The 13,775-nt window shown below is 38.1% G+C and overlaps 1 long non-coding RNA gene across 1 annotated transcript in view; it reads right to left on the bottom strand.

The window, feature by feature from the left end:
* LOC102473163 (uncharacterized) overlaps positions 1 to 13,775 on the bottom strand; it is a 40,359-nt gene that overhangs the window by 16,441 nt on the left and 10,143 nt on the right. Inside the window, exon 2 of the long non-coding RNA XR_335367.2 lies at positions 628 to 768. This is a non-coding gene — a long non-coding RNA (uncharacterized LOC102473163). The remainder of the gene's footprint in view (positions 1 to 627; positions 769 to 13,775) is intronic.

Here is a 13,775-nt window from a genome sequence, read left to right as displayed (position 1 = left end):
TCTGTCTCTCTCTCCTGTGTTTCTCTCTGGTGAGTACACACACCCTATAGAAAAAAAAAAAAAGCTATTTTACATGCCTAAGCTTACCTGGGCATTAAGAGTTGTTGTATATTGGTAATAGTGATTGACACCCTGATAGTGAAGGAAAAAACAAACAAACAAACAAACAAAACACTGAAAGCATGACCTAAGAATGAAAAAGAATATGGGCCAAGAATAATTGAGACAAAATCATACATTGCTATACATTTCCCTATCCACAGGTCATCATATTTTGTAATAGAGTTCATAAGGAAATGTAAGTAATATGAAGTATACTGTATTTATGCAAGGAAGAATAAATACATAAAAATTCCATAGAAAATGGTTTAAATAACATTTTTGTTTTGGTGCTCAAAGAGCTATAACTTCAGATAGTTGGATTAAACCAGGCAGAAATTAAAGCTAATTCATGGTAGAACCTAGGATTGGTGGCAAAGGAGCTAACATTAAATAACTAAGTGGAACTCCAGGCAACTAAAAGGAGTCATGTAATCCCAACAAGTACTGACTTTGCACTGTTACTGCCAACATATAATTTTCTTACTGCTGTAACAATGCTGAGTAATGCAGAAAACATGTGCTTACCTTGGGATACGTGGTTAAGAGCACTCCATAGGGTTAGGCCATAAGAAGGTCTTGCTAGTTCTTCTGGAAGGAAACCGTTCTAAACATTTCCAAAGAATTTTCTGGATGATTTCTACTCTACAGAGATTTGATTGCAGAAATCTTCCAGTAAACATGGAAAAAAATGAAAACAAAAAACCTAACTCGACTTCCTATAACACTTAAAAACTGTGCCAGGTGGGGCAAAGTATTAAAAACAATTTATTTTTGTCTTATGTGAAATTTTTGTCCCCAAGAAAGGCAGGATTACATTTTTTTTTCTAACAGATTGAGTTGGTATAGTGTATTTTTGATTATCAAAACAGAGCTTTTGGACTTTGAATTGGTACATATTCATGATGTGTGAAAAATCATTACTTAATTATGATCTTAAATACATAAAGTTGGATGTTGTGTATATACACAAGTGAGACCTAGAAGGACACATCAAATTGTAAAATGCTGTGACTGTTAATAACTTTGTTCTTTGCTTCTGAGTTTTTCAGATTCCTATAATGCATATATTAACTTTTAAAAATGAAGGTTATTTTGGGAGCCAGCAGTTAGCGTAATGGCTATGTCACTGGACTCCCACGTAGTCGACCGCGGTTCACGTCCTGGACTCGGTGGCTTAAAACTCACGCCGGGCGCATGTGCGTGTGTGCCCAAGATTCCGAGATGAGAATGGAGGAGAAGGGATTGTGCCGTGACCATCCCCTCTGGGGGGTGATTTCTCGCTTTCTGTCTCTCTGTCTCTCTCTTTCTGGCGAGTGTACGCGCCCTATAGTGAAAACCTCTCCAAAAAAATAAAATAAAATAAAAAAATAAAGGTTATTTTAAAAATCTGAAAAATGGGACCAGCAGTTGGTGTAATGGCTATGTCACTGGACTCCCATGTAGTCGACCATAGTTCAAGTCCCAGATCCAGTGACTTAAACTCACACTGGGTGTGTGTGCATGCGTGACCAAGATTCTGAGAGGAGAATGGAGGAGAAGGGATTGTGCCGTGACCATCCCCTCTGGGGGGTGATTTCTCGCTTTCTGTCTCTCTGTCTTTCTGGTGAGCGCACATGCCCTATAGCAAAAACCTCTCCAAAAAAAATCTGAAAAATAACAGCCACCCACTTGATTGTGTTGAAGGAGAATCTTTTTAAAAAAGTCTTTCTTCTTTTAAGGTTTTGTCTATAGGGTGCATGAGCTAGCTATACAGAGACAGAGAGGGAAAGGTTGAAATCACTTCCCAGGGAGGACGGCCATGCCAAAATCCTTCATCCTTCAATCTCCTCCTGGGATTTGGGAATGCATGCAGAGGTGCCTGGTGTGATTTTCAAGCCACCAGGTCCAGGACTTGAACTGTGGTTTGCTACGTGGGAGTCCATAACCACTATACAACCCGTTGAGCTCATGGAGAAATCTTTTTAATTTTTTAAAGAGGTTTCAGCCACAGGGCATGTGTGTTTGCCAGAGACAGACAGAGACAGTGAGAAATCACCCCACCCCCGGGAGATAGCCACGCCACAATCCTTTCTCCTCCGTTCTCTTACTGGGATGATGCGCACATGTGCACACATACTTGGCATGATTTTCAATTCACCAGGAAGAGGACTTGAACTGTGGGCAGCCATGTGGCAGTTCAGCAATGTAACCTCTATGCCATCTGCCGGTCTCATGAATGAGAATCTTAATCAGTACAATGTTAAATGAGAGAAAAAGATGAAATGGTATAGAGGATGAGAAATTCTGACTGAGTGAATGGAAAAGGGAGCCCTCTTTGTTGAATAGTGTATCTTTAAACTTGGATTTGTGTTTGAATTAGTTGTCATATTTCTGCAGGGATGAAGGGCTCATGGAAGAATGAGAACAGGGAGGCGGATACTGTTGGAAGGAGAGAGCCTGGAATGTCCATAGTGGTCAAGAGAAATGTGTATGTGGGTGTGTGGGAGGGTATCAAGGGAAATGATCATTGCCAAGCTGATTTGTTTCTGAACTGCCAAAGCATTCCCAGGATATTCTCCCTAGTTACCAAGATTAGAGAGGTGGAAAGTTAAACAATATTTTTATCTATTACAAGTGCAAACATTTTTAATCATTGGTAGATGCATTATTAATTTGAAAAAGACAATGATAACATTAAGAAAACTTTGAAACAAAATGACTTCTCATAATTCTACTACTTTTTAACAGATAATGTTATATTTTTATGTTTTCTTCCAGTCTAAAAAAATCTTTTAGCTTTAATTTCTTTACTGAAAAGAAACTAGTTAGTATAGAATCTTCTTAGTATAGAATCTCTTAAACCAGTTTCTGACCCCTCACAGGTTGAGAATAATGCTCTAGTCTTATATCATTTTGTCTTAAATTGGAAAGTTGAACTACAGAGATGTATTACCGCAAACATAATTTTATGACTGTTTTCAAGATGACTCCTTTCAACAACTGCAGATCAATTGTTATTTGGCTTGCTGAAGCCAAACATTTGTGGCTAAGAAAACCATTCGATGGCTGTCCAGGATAGGCTAAGGGATTATTCATTCTAACTCACTATTTTTATGGCAACAAAGGCCCAGAGAGGTCACAGAAATGCTATAGGTAGGACTTGAACCAAACCTTAAAACAACTTTTGGGGCCAGCAGATGGCATAGCAGTTACATTGCTGGACTCCCACATGGCCAACCATGGTTTGAGTACTGGACCTGGAGGCTTCAAACTCATGGTGGGTGTGTGAGCATACCTGCCCAAGATCTCAGGAGGAGAATGGAGGAGAAGGGACTGCAACATATCCATCTCTCCTGGGGGTAGTTTCTCACTTTTCCTCTCACTGTCTCCGTCTCTCTCTCTCTGGCAAGCACATGTGCCCTAAGGCAAAACTTCTAATAAAACCCTTTTAATATTAAATAATGTTAGACCTAGAGAAAATTTGCAAAGTAGGACAGACAGTTCATATATATTCTTCACTTACAACAAATGGTAACAATTACACAGGTTCAATGATCAAAAACAGAAAACTGACATTGGTACACTACTAAAAATACTATAGACCATAGCCAACAGTTGGCGTAGTGGTTAAGGTGCGGGACTCCCACATGGCTGATTATAGTTCAAGTCCCAGACCTGGCACCTTGCTTTCTCACTTTACCTTTCTCTCTCTTTCCATCTCTCTGGTAAATTAAATAATAATAATAATAATAAATGAAATGTAAATAAATCATTAAAAAGGACTGCAGACCTTATGTAAATTTTGTAAGTTTTCTTAAGTGTCTTGTTATCAGCAGTTGGATATATGGATTCAATCCAAAATCCACATTGCATTTAGGTTGTGTGCTTAGTTTCCTCCAATCTGAGAGAGTTCCTCAGTCTTTGTCTTTCATAACCTTGACATTTTGAAAAATACTGTCTAGGTGTTTGTGTAGAATGCCCCTAGCTGGGGGTCATCTAATATTTTCTCATGATTAGATTGGGTTTATGGACTTTTGGTACAATACCACAGAGGTGATGTGCCCTTTTCAGTGCAACAAGAAGTATGTACTGTTGATATGTCCTGTAACTGGTGACTGTCACTTCAAACATTGTATATATTATCTGTCAGGTTTATTTGCTGTGTACTTACCATTTTCCTATTTGTTATTGATAGGTATTTAGGAGAAGATATATTAAGATATGAGAATATCTCATTTTCCTCAAATATTCCACAAATTTTAGTATATATCAGTGAGTCTTGCCTGCAACAATTATTATAGTGATGCTTACCCAATAGTGACTTTGTATTTTCCTCATTTCTCCCAGATTTGTTAATTCTTCTGTAAGGTAGAGCTATCTCTTCTCCTCTATTTATTTATATATTTATTCATTTAGTTATTTGTCTGTATTGATATTTATGGACTCATAGCTGTTTATTTTATTCTACCAGATTATAATCCAATACTATAATTATTTAGTTACTCAAATTGTTCCAACTTTGGTCACTGACAATTAATTAGGTTGGGTCTTATATCCTTTTTTTAATTTTCCAGAGGGTATGTGTGTTTCTGGACAGAGAGAGAGAGAGAGAGAGAGAGAAGGGAGAGAGAGAAAGAGAGACCCTCCACCCTGCCCCCCCATAATACATGGTATCATTCTAACTCCTTTTCTTCCATCTCTCCCTCCTTTTGGAATTTTGGGCATACATGCACATGTGCTTTGGACGTTTCTCAAGCTGCCACGTTAGAGACTTGGACTATGCAGTTGTCCATTGGAGATCCAGCCTACTTAACCACCATGCCATGGGCTGCCTCACACTCTCCTTTGTAAAGTTTATTTATTTATTTTTTCTAGTAGAGGAGATAAGAGGGAGAGAGAGAAGAGAAAGAAAGTCAGGTACATCCAAGGGAGTCTCCATGTTGTAATTCATCACTCGTCTCAGTTGACCCAGGCCACAATTACACCCTAAATGCTTACAGAGGTCCTGGGATGCAAAACCTGGACCTTTCCATATAGATCCAATTGCACTACCACTAAATCTCTCATATCCTTTTTTTGGAGAGGTTTTTGCTATACGGTGCATGTGTTCACCAGAGAGACAGAGAGAAACAGAGAGACAGAAGGCAAAAAATTACCACCCAGAGGGGATGGCCACACCACAATCCCTTCTCCTCCATTCTCCTTTCGGGATCTTGGGCATGCACGCATACATGCCCGGTGTGAGTTTAAGCCACCAGGTCCAGGACTCAAACCACAGTCAACTACATGGGAGTCCAGAGATAGCCATTACACCAACTGCTGGTCCTTTTCTTTTTTTTTTTTTCCTCCTCTTGTATCCTTTTAACATGCCCAATCATTGTGAGGTTTTTGTCGTTTTAAGTAATTCCATATTTTCTGACTCCTACAAGATATTTCAGATTCAATTAGATTTTCTCTGTCCCAGGACTAGAATCAACCACTTCTCTTAGGAGCTCTATGAACAAAGACCTTTTGATGTAAATTCTTAGGCTCCTTCCATCTGCTTATGTTACATCTGAAACATTTCTGACTTGAGCCCCTTACAATTTTTCTCCGAAATCTATCATAAAAAATAGGTGGAGTTTGTGCTTATTGAGTTTGTTCTAATCATCAGACATTGCACACATTTACTCTCAGTGCTCCTATGTCTACTCTGTTTGCACTGCTGCAATGATCTGGTCATGGGCTAGCAGAAAGATGAGAAGATATGGAAGTGGATCTGAGCGTACATAAGGGCATAGACATAGAAAGAGATGATGGGGATGTAGATGAAGATATGAATAAGGAAGCTGGGTCCCTTGAATGGGACTCAATTATACACATCCAAATTCTTTCTGCTTGACCACTATACAAAAACAAAACAATACAGCAGCAACAACAGAAAACACACAGAACTTTTTAAAGCAAGTGAGAAGTTTTTTTTTTTCTTTTTTTGGAGAGATTTTTGCTATAGGGCATGTGCGCTCGCCAGACAGACAGAGAGAGACATAGAGACAGAAAGCGAGAAATCACCCCCCAGGGGGGATGGTCATGCCGCAATCCCTTCTCCTCCATTCTCCTCTCGGGATCTTGGGCACGCACGCACACGTGCCCGGCGTGAGTTTTAAGCCACCGGGTCCAGGACGCGAACCGCGGTCGACTACGTGGGAGTCCAGCGACACAGCCATTACGCTAACTGCTGGTTCCCAAAGCAAGTGAGAAGTTTTGAAGTTTATTTTTTCCTTGACCTTTTCCTAGTCTGCCTCTAGGTAAGGTGCTCTTTTGTAATTTCGATTTTTCCTCCTTTCTTCTCCTCTCAAGTTGCCTCTGGCACCTCTCTGGGATGATTGTTGGAGTCTCACACACTCACTAGATATGTACTATTCTATGCCTATGTTAGGTAGGAATAAAATTAAACATATAGAAGTTAAATGAAACTAGAGCTAAGTTCAGTATAGACATGAAAAAGAAGACTTAAAGTAAAAACTGAAATTCTAGGTTTTGAATCTTTTGCATAAATAATAGAATTTTATTTTTTTTTAAATGAAACTATTCCAAATAGAGGACTATGTGTAATGATTTCAATATCTGCAGAGTAAGGTCCATATTCCATCCCCAAACTTAAAAACAGTCAAGGATAACAACCACACAGTTTCCTGGGATTCATTATGAGCACATGATTATTTTTCTGGTTGGTCATTCTTTGTTTATTTGTAGTTTTCTATACATGAAAGTACACATTTTTGTATAAACTTATCCCTGTGTATGTGTGTCTATGTGTGGGGCATGTGTACCTGTATGTGTGCATGCAAGAAAGAGAAAGAAAGATATATGACATACTAGTGTCTTACTTTTACAGGAAATGTAATACATGTCAACACGAATCTAGGTTTAGAGTGACTCATGGCAAGAATAATGAGTTCACATGCCAGAATAAACAGGGAATGGAGTGAGATCCCAGAAAAAGGAGAGTGGAGAGGTAGTTTACAATTTAAGATATGAGTAGAACTGCTTTATTAAAATTACTTTCTATTTCTCCTAGCAGTGTTGAAATTTTATCCTGATCTCATAGTACTTGTTTCAAACTATCTAGAAAATTTCCTTCTCCCCTCTGATACCCATAATCATTTAGTCATTAAGCCCAACCCACTCTACCTCCCCCAAATCTTGTGCATTTAACTTTTCCTTTTTATCTCTACAGGGACTCACGTGGTTCAGGCCCTCTCTTAATTTTGTCTGGACTCTTGCTATAATCTTTTTCCCATTCTTGACTGTCTCTGAATTATTTATCCCTTGAAACTCATCCCAAGCATCATCTTTTACTCAACAAAAGCTACACATCTTTCTTGGTGCTACCACTGAACCTTGTTAAAATCCATTTAGATCTGCCCCAAATGTATTCTAATTCATAGTTTATATACTCTTGTCTCCTTCTTGACTGAGGCTTTTTGCTATTCAAGGAATAGGACTGCGTCTTCCTTATTTTCGCATGCCAAATGCCTAGCAGTGTTGGGCATCTTAGATGAATGAATAAATGAAGGTGTTTGTACTTTGAGATCACTGACAAAAATTAACTCTTTAGTAAACTACTTATTATTAACCCCTAGCAAATGTTTCTCCCTGGGCAGACAATGTATTATTATGTGGAAGGTCCTTAAAGATGACATCTTAAAGGCCAGCCTGGCAGTTAAGGAAGCTGAATCCCACATGGTCAACCATGTGGTTTGAGTTTTGGATATGGCAACTTGAAAAAACAAACAAACAAACAAGCAAAAAAACATTGGGTGCATGTGCATGTGTGTCCAAAATCTTGAAAGGAGAGAGAAATGGAGAAGAGATAGAAGCATGATAATATCTTATAAAAGGTACTTTCTCTCTTTCTGTCTGTCTCTGGCAAATGTACGTACCCTCTCACAAATTAAAAAAAAAGAAAAAAGATGACATCTTACAAGCTATAGTTTCTCTTCTACAAATAAGTTATTTTCTCAAAATATCGAAAGTTATTTTTTCTTTTTTTTTTTAGGGCATTTGTAGTTCTTATGCCTCATATCTCCCTCTAGTGAAACAAATTGGTAATACAGTGAACATGTATTACCATAATTAAGCATGACTAAGAAACAAGGACATGAAAAATTAACCTTCCTTCTTCAAGTTCAAAAATCTTCAATTATATATACCACGTACTTTTGAGAGTTGAACAAGTTTTTTCTTGCCAAAAATAATCTATTTTGAAATATCCAAACAGCATCATGCTGCTGGAAAATATTTCAGTATATGAAATATCTATGAAAAATGGATATTTTTTGTCTTTCACTATTTTAAAATTAAAGTACTATTGATATGCACTAACACAGTGTTCCTTAGATATTATGCAGAATAATGCTTTCATAAACTGCAAAAAATTCTAGCAATTTAACAGACATTTACTGAGTACTCATCCTTTTAAAAGTAGAGAATAGCTTATTAAGTAAAAGTAAAAGTGCACTCTCTATTGGTAGGAATGGGCCTGAGCAAAAGAAAGAGAGGCTCAGGACTAACAAACAGCATAATGGTAACGTTGCTGGACTCCCACATAGTTGGCAACAGTACAAATCCTGGACCTGGCAGCTTAAAATTCATGCTGGGCGCATGTGCATGCATGCCCAAAATACTGGGAGGAGAATGGAGAAGGGATTGCAGTGTGACCATCCCCCCAGAGGGTGGTTTATCGTTTTCTGTCTCTCTGTCATTCTCTGTCTTTCTGGTGAGTGTACGCGCCCTTTAGCAAAAACCTAACCAAAAAAACAAAAACAAAAACAAAAACAAACATACAATTAGTGGCTCAAGGGCCAAGTTTAAATTTTAATGGTCAAGATGTACTTCAGCATAAATATCACTTCAGCATGATACCCATTTTTATAAATATTAAAAATAAATACAACAAATATCTTTTTAGGTCTTCTATATAATTACTTACATCTAGCTCTAGCTCTCTTATTCATCTAGACTACAAGAGAAAACACAGAGATTATGAATATAAACTTCAGAAGAATGGTCACCTCTGTGGAAAGGCAGGGACTGTGATGTCCCACACAGCTAAACGAATGTGTGCCTGAGGGAGTGTTGCCATGGATTAGAGAATAAACACACAAAGACATACCAGATAAGAAAAGCAGGAATTGCCTCTGATGGAGGCAGCTATGACCCTGAATCATACCCAGGTTTATTCTTTTAAAGGGCAGAAAATGAGAGAAAGGGAAGTGGAGCGGAAAAGCCAGTTGTTTTCAGATGTTAATCAGGTGAACATGCAAAAACACCTGATGTGTGCAGTCCTATGTAAGTTTTCTGTAATCTTGGGCCAATTCTGATTAACACATGTGGCTTCCTTTAACCTGATACTGCCTTGCAGTTTCAAATAAAGCATATTAATGTCATTCACTGCTCTGCAAATGACTGTCCATGGAACTGCATTTCTATGTGTGTCTAAAGGTCAACCATGTTTGCTCAGATTGGGCCACTCCCTGCAGGACTAGATCAGAGAGGAAATTCTAGTAGAAATGCTTTTGTAGTGTATAAAATTGTGGGTTCATGAATGTTATTTTATTGTTAGGCTTTATAACTTAGATGCACATATTCTTAGAGTCAGTAATCCTGCTTTTGAGAATATCTCCTACAGAAACAAAGCACTGATGTATAAAGATATATGATAAAAACAAAAATAAAAAATAATAAAAGGAATTAATTTAGTTACTATATCAGCTCCATGTGTGCTCTATTTATGTATTCTTACCTACATGTGATATATATTGCTAAATTTAATAATAATTGAGCATTATAAAAATTATTTGTTTTTGGGCCAAGAGATGGTATAGTGGTTAAGGCATTGGACTCTCACCTGGCCAATCATTGTTTGAGCCCCAGATTTGGTGGCTTGAAACATGCTGGGTGCATGTGCATGCATGCCCAAAATCCCAGGAGGAAGATGGAGGAGAAGGGAATGAAGCATAGCAATCCTCCCTGAGGAGTGGTTTCTCACTTTCCCTTCTCACTGTCTCTCTCTGTCCAGCAAGTACATGCACCCTATTGCAAAAACCTCAAAAAAGATAGTTTTAAAGCTATTTTTAAAAAACACTTTAAGCAATATAACTTAGACATATTATTCAGTATAAATAAATACATTTGCATAAATACGGTAAGGTATATTACGCAGATAAAAGAATACTGAATATGACCTAGCAGAGAAAGTCTGATAGCATAAACAAGAGGTAAATAAATTATAAGGCTTTCATTTGGAAATTTAATAAAGTTTAAAATCATTTTCAATATATAGATAAGGATACCAAGTTCTGCAATATTTTTTTCAGTCTATAATTTTAGTACGACTTAGTAGTTGTTCACTGAACAATATTTTATATAAAGAATGCCTCAGGGGGCTGGCAGGTGGCATGGTGGTTGAGGGCACCAGACTCCCACATGGCCAACTACGGTTTGAGTCCAGGACATGGTGGCTTGCTTTCTTACTTTCTTACTCTCTCTCTCTCTCTCTCCCTCTCACTTTTGCTCTCTCACTCTGTCCCTTTCTGGTGAAATTAAAACAAAGAAAGAAAGAAAAAAGAAAGCTAAATCAAATAATATTTTTTAAAAAAAGGAATGCCCCAAAATCAATGTAAATATTGGTATCAGTATTTTGAATTATTCTGTATTAAGAGGTAACTCAAATAAATAACATTATTATCATTACCATGTGCACAATATTTATAGCAAGAAGGATCATTGTAAGAGTTCTCAAATTATAAAAGAAAATAAATTGTATTAAGTTGTTGGGAAAGTATGATGCATTTTTTTCTATGTTTTTTTTCTATGCAAAAATGCATCATGACTTTCTCAATGACCCAATATTTCTATATATTAGCAAGAAACAATAGAAAGTATTATTTGGAATAACATTAAGTACATAAGCCATGGTCCAGCCACACCACTGCTCAGACTGAAAAGCCAGGCACAGTGGCAGATACCTGTAGTCCCGGCTACTCAGGAAGCCGGCACAGGAGTATCATGATGGAATGAGACCCTGTGTAGGAAAACATCACATATGTACACACAACATAAACTTATTAATAAAAAACACAAACCAATATAAATAGATATGTCAAGTTTATAAATTGGAAGACTCAAATTTGTTGATCTCTTGAAATCAATCCATAGATTGAACATAATTCCAATAAAAAAATCACAGCAGTATTTTTTATAAATTCAAAATTAACATGGAAATAATGCAAAGGACCAAGAATAACTCAACTAGGACTAGACAATGGTAAAGCCAGTAAAATGTGAAGCTCTACAAGGCTCACCCATATGGGAAAGTTCTAAGTTTGAATCTGGAGACCTCTCTGAGTACACTGGACATGTATGTGACTATGACTGGGGCTGGCTGAAGCTGGGCAAGACTAAACAGTCAATACTCCATTGCGGGAGTAGTGCATCAGGTAAGCCCTGTGCTAAAAATCTGTATCTTACATGCCCAGTTGGCAGTTCAAATCCAGTTCTAGACATATTGAAAAACATGCTATGCACATGGGCTTGAACCCAAAATCCTGATGGGATAAAGAGACAGATGGAAAAGGATTGCAGTGTGACCATGCTCCATTTGGGAGTGCTTTCTCCCTCTCTCTCTCTCTCTCTCTGCCAAGCACACACACACTTAAGCAATTTAAAAAAAATTAAAAGACCCAAATGGGGCTACTCTCTCTCTCTTGCTCATGGAAGAAGTAAATAAACAAAAAGCCACTTTGGTATCAAAAAAGGAGAACTACCACTTAGAGAACATAACTTCCACAGAGACACTATCTAAAATAGGACCAGCAGGTGGCATAGTGGTTAAGGTTCTGGGTTCCCACATGGCCAACCACGGTTTGGGTTCCAGACTTGGTTTCTGGTGGGTGATTTCTCATTTTCCCTCTCACCGTGTCTCTACTTCCCTCTCTTGTGAGTGCAGGCACCCTTTGGCAAAGACCTAAAAAAATAATTAAAATAAAATAGCAACATAATCTTTAAGAAACCATAATGATGTAAATTTTCTCATAATTAATCCATAAACTTGGTATACTTCCAATAAAAATTTCAAAAGAATTCTTTATAGTCCTGTACAAACTAATCTTACAGTTATTTCTAGAGGATTCTTCATAGTTCTGGACAAACTGATCTTATAATTCATAAGGAAAAGCATGAATTTGAAAACAATGCACCAAATTAGGGGGCCTATTATGCTAGATTTAAACGATTACTATAAAGTGAAGTTAAACAGCATGGTATTGGTGTAGAGATAGATGAATCAACCAATGGAATGGTATAGAGAACTTAGAAGGTGTCCATTAATATATGAAACATAAGTGAAAGAGATGGCATCAGGACTCAATGATGAAAGCTTAGAGTATTCAATAAATTGTGTTGAAATGTTTGGTTATAATACATTTTTTTCTTTTATTTTTGGAGAGGTTTTTGCTATAGGGCGCGTGTGCTCACCAGACAAAGAGAGACAGAGAGACAGAAAGCGAGAAATCATCCCCCAGGGGGGATGGCCATGCTGCAATCCCTTCTCCTCCATTCTCCTCTCGGGATCTTGGGCATGCACGCACACGTGCCCGGCGTGAGTTTAAGTCACCGGGTCCAGGACATGAACCGGGTCGACTACGTGGGAGTCCAGCGACATAGCCATTACACTAACTGCTGGTCCCGGCTATAATATTATTGCGATAATAAAAATTTAAATATCTGGCCTTGGTCTCCAGTTCCTGGAACACAGCTTCTAAAACCATTAGAGTCTTCAGAGTGACAAGATTAAGTTGAACACCAATGTCCTGTGGCAGTGCTTAAGGCAAAGGCCCAGGCAATGAGAGGGCCTCTTCTTTTTGAGGCTGGTCATTTAGACTTCCACTGTCAATAGAAGTCAGAGACTAAACTTGTCTTGGGTTACCAGAACAAGTTTGGCTTTTATTAGGGAGGCCAAGTAGCAGTTTAGAGACTTATAGCCACTGCCTCCAAGATTCGGAGTCTGCTTTCTCTACTTGGGATTGGGGTAGGCACACTATCATGAAAAGTTGTCATGTAAGACTGTCATGGCAATGTTTCTATGTGGGAGGATTCCTCTGCAGGGATGGCAATGTTCCTCTGCAGGGATTCCTCCTCTACCTACTTAATTGTAGGAATGAAGTGATAATAGCCTAATCAGTCTTGATGATAGTTGATGTCATGTTGGAAGTATGTGCTCATGGCCCTATCTGCTAATACTGAGTTAATTCTGTTAATAAAATAAAGATTTGGGCTGGCCCCATAACCTAATGGCAAAGGGAGCTAGATCCCACATGGCCAACCTGCACTCAGCTTCAGTGGCTTGAAAAATACACTAGACACTTGTGTGTACATGCTTCAAATCTCAACAGGATGGGAAAATGAAAGAGAAAGGATTGCAGCAAAATCAGTTCCAACTAGGGGGAGGAGGTACTTTTTCCCTCTCCATCTCTCTCTGGCAAGTGTATGTATTTCTGACAGTTAAAAGAAAGAAAGAAAAAAAGAAAGTGAAAAACATAAAAGTTCATCAACACAGTATTCATGGGAACCAGCAGTTAGCGTAATGGCTATGTCGCTGGACTCCCATGTAGTTGATCGCGGTTCGCATCCCGGACCCGGTGGCTTAAAAC

Source organism: Tupaia chinensis, unplaced genomic scaffold (assembly GCF_000334495.1).
Source record: "Tupaia chinensis unplaced genomic scaffold, TupChi_1.0 Scaffold000402_1, whole genome shotgun sequence".
Lineage (NCBI taxonomy): Eukaryota > Metazoa > Chordata > Mammalia > Scandentia > Tupaiidae > Tupaia > Tupaia belangeri.
The sequence above is the reverse complement of the archived record's forward strand: the minus strand, read 5'-3'. Positions and strand labels throughout refer to the sequence as shown.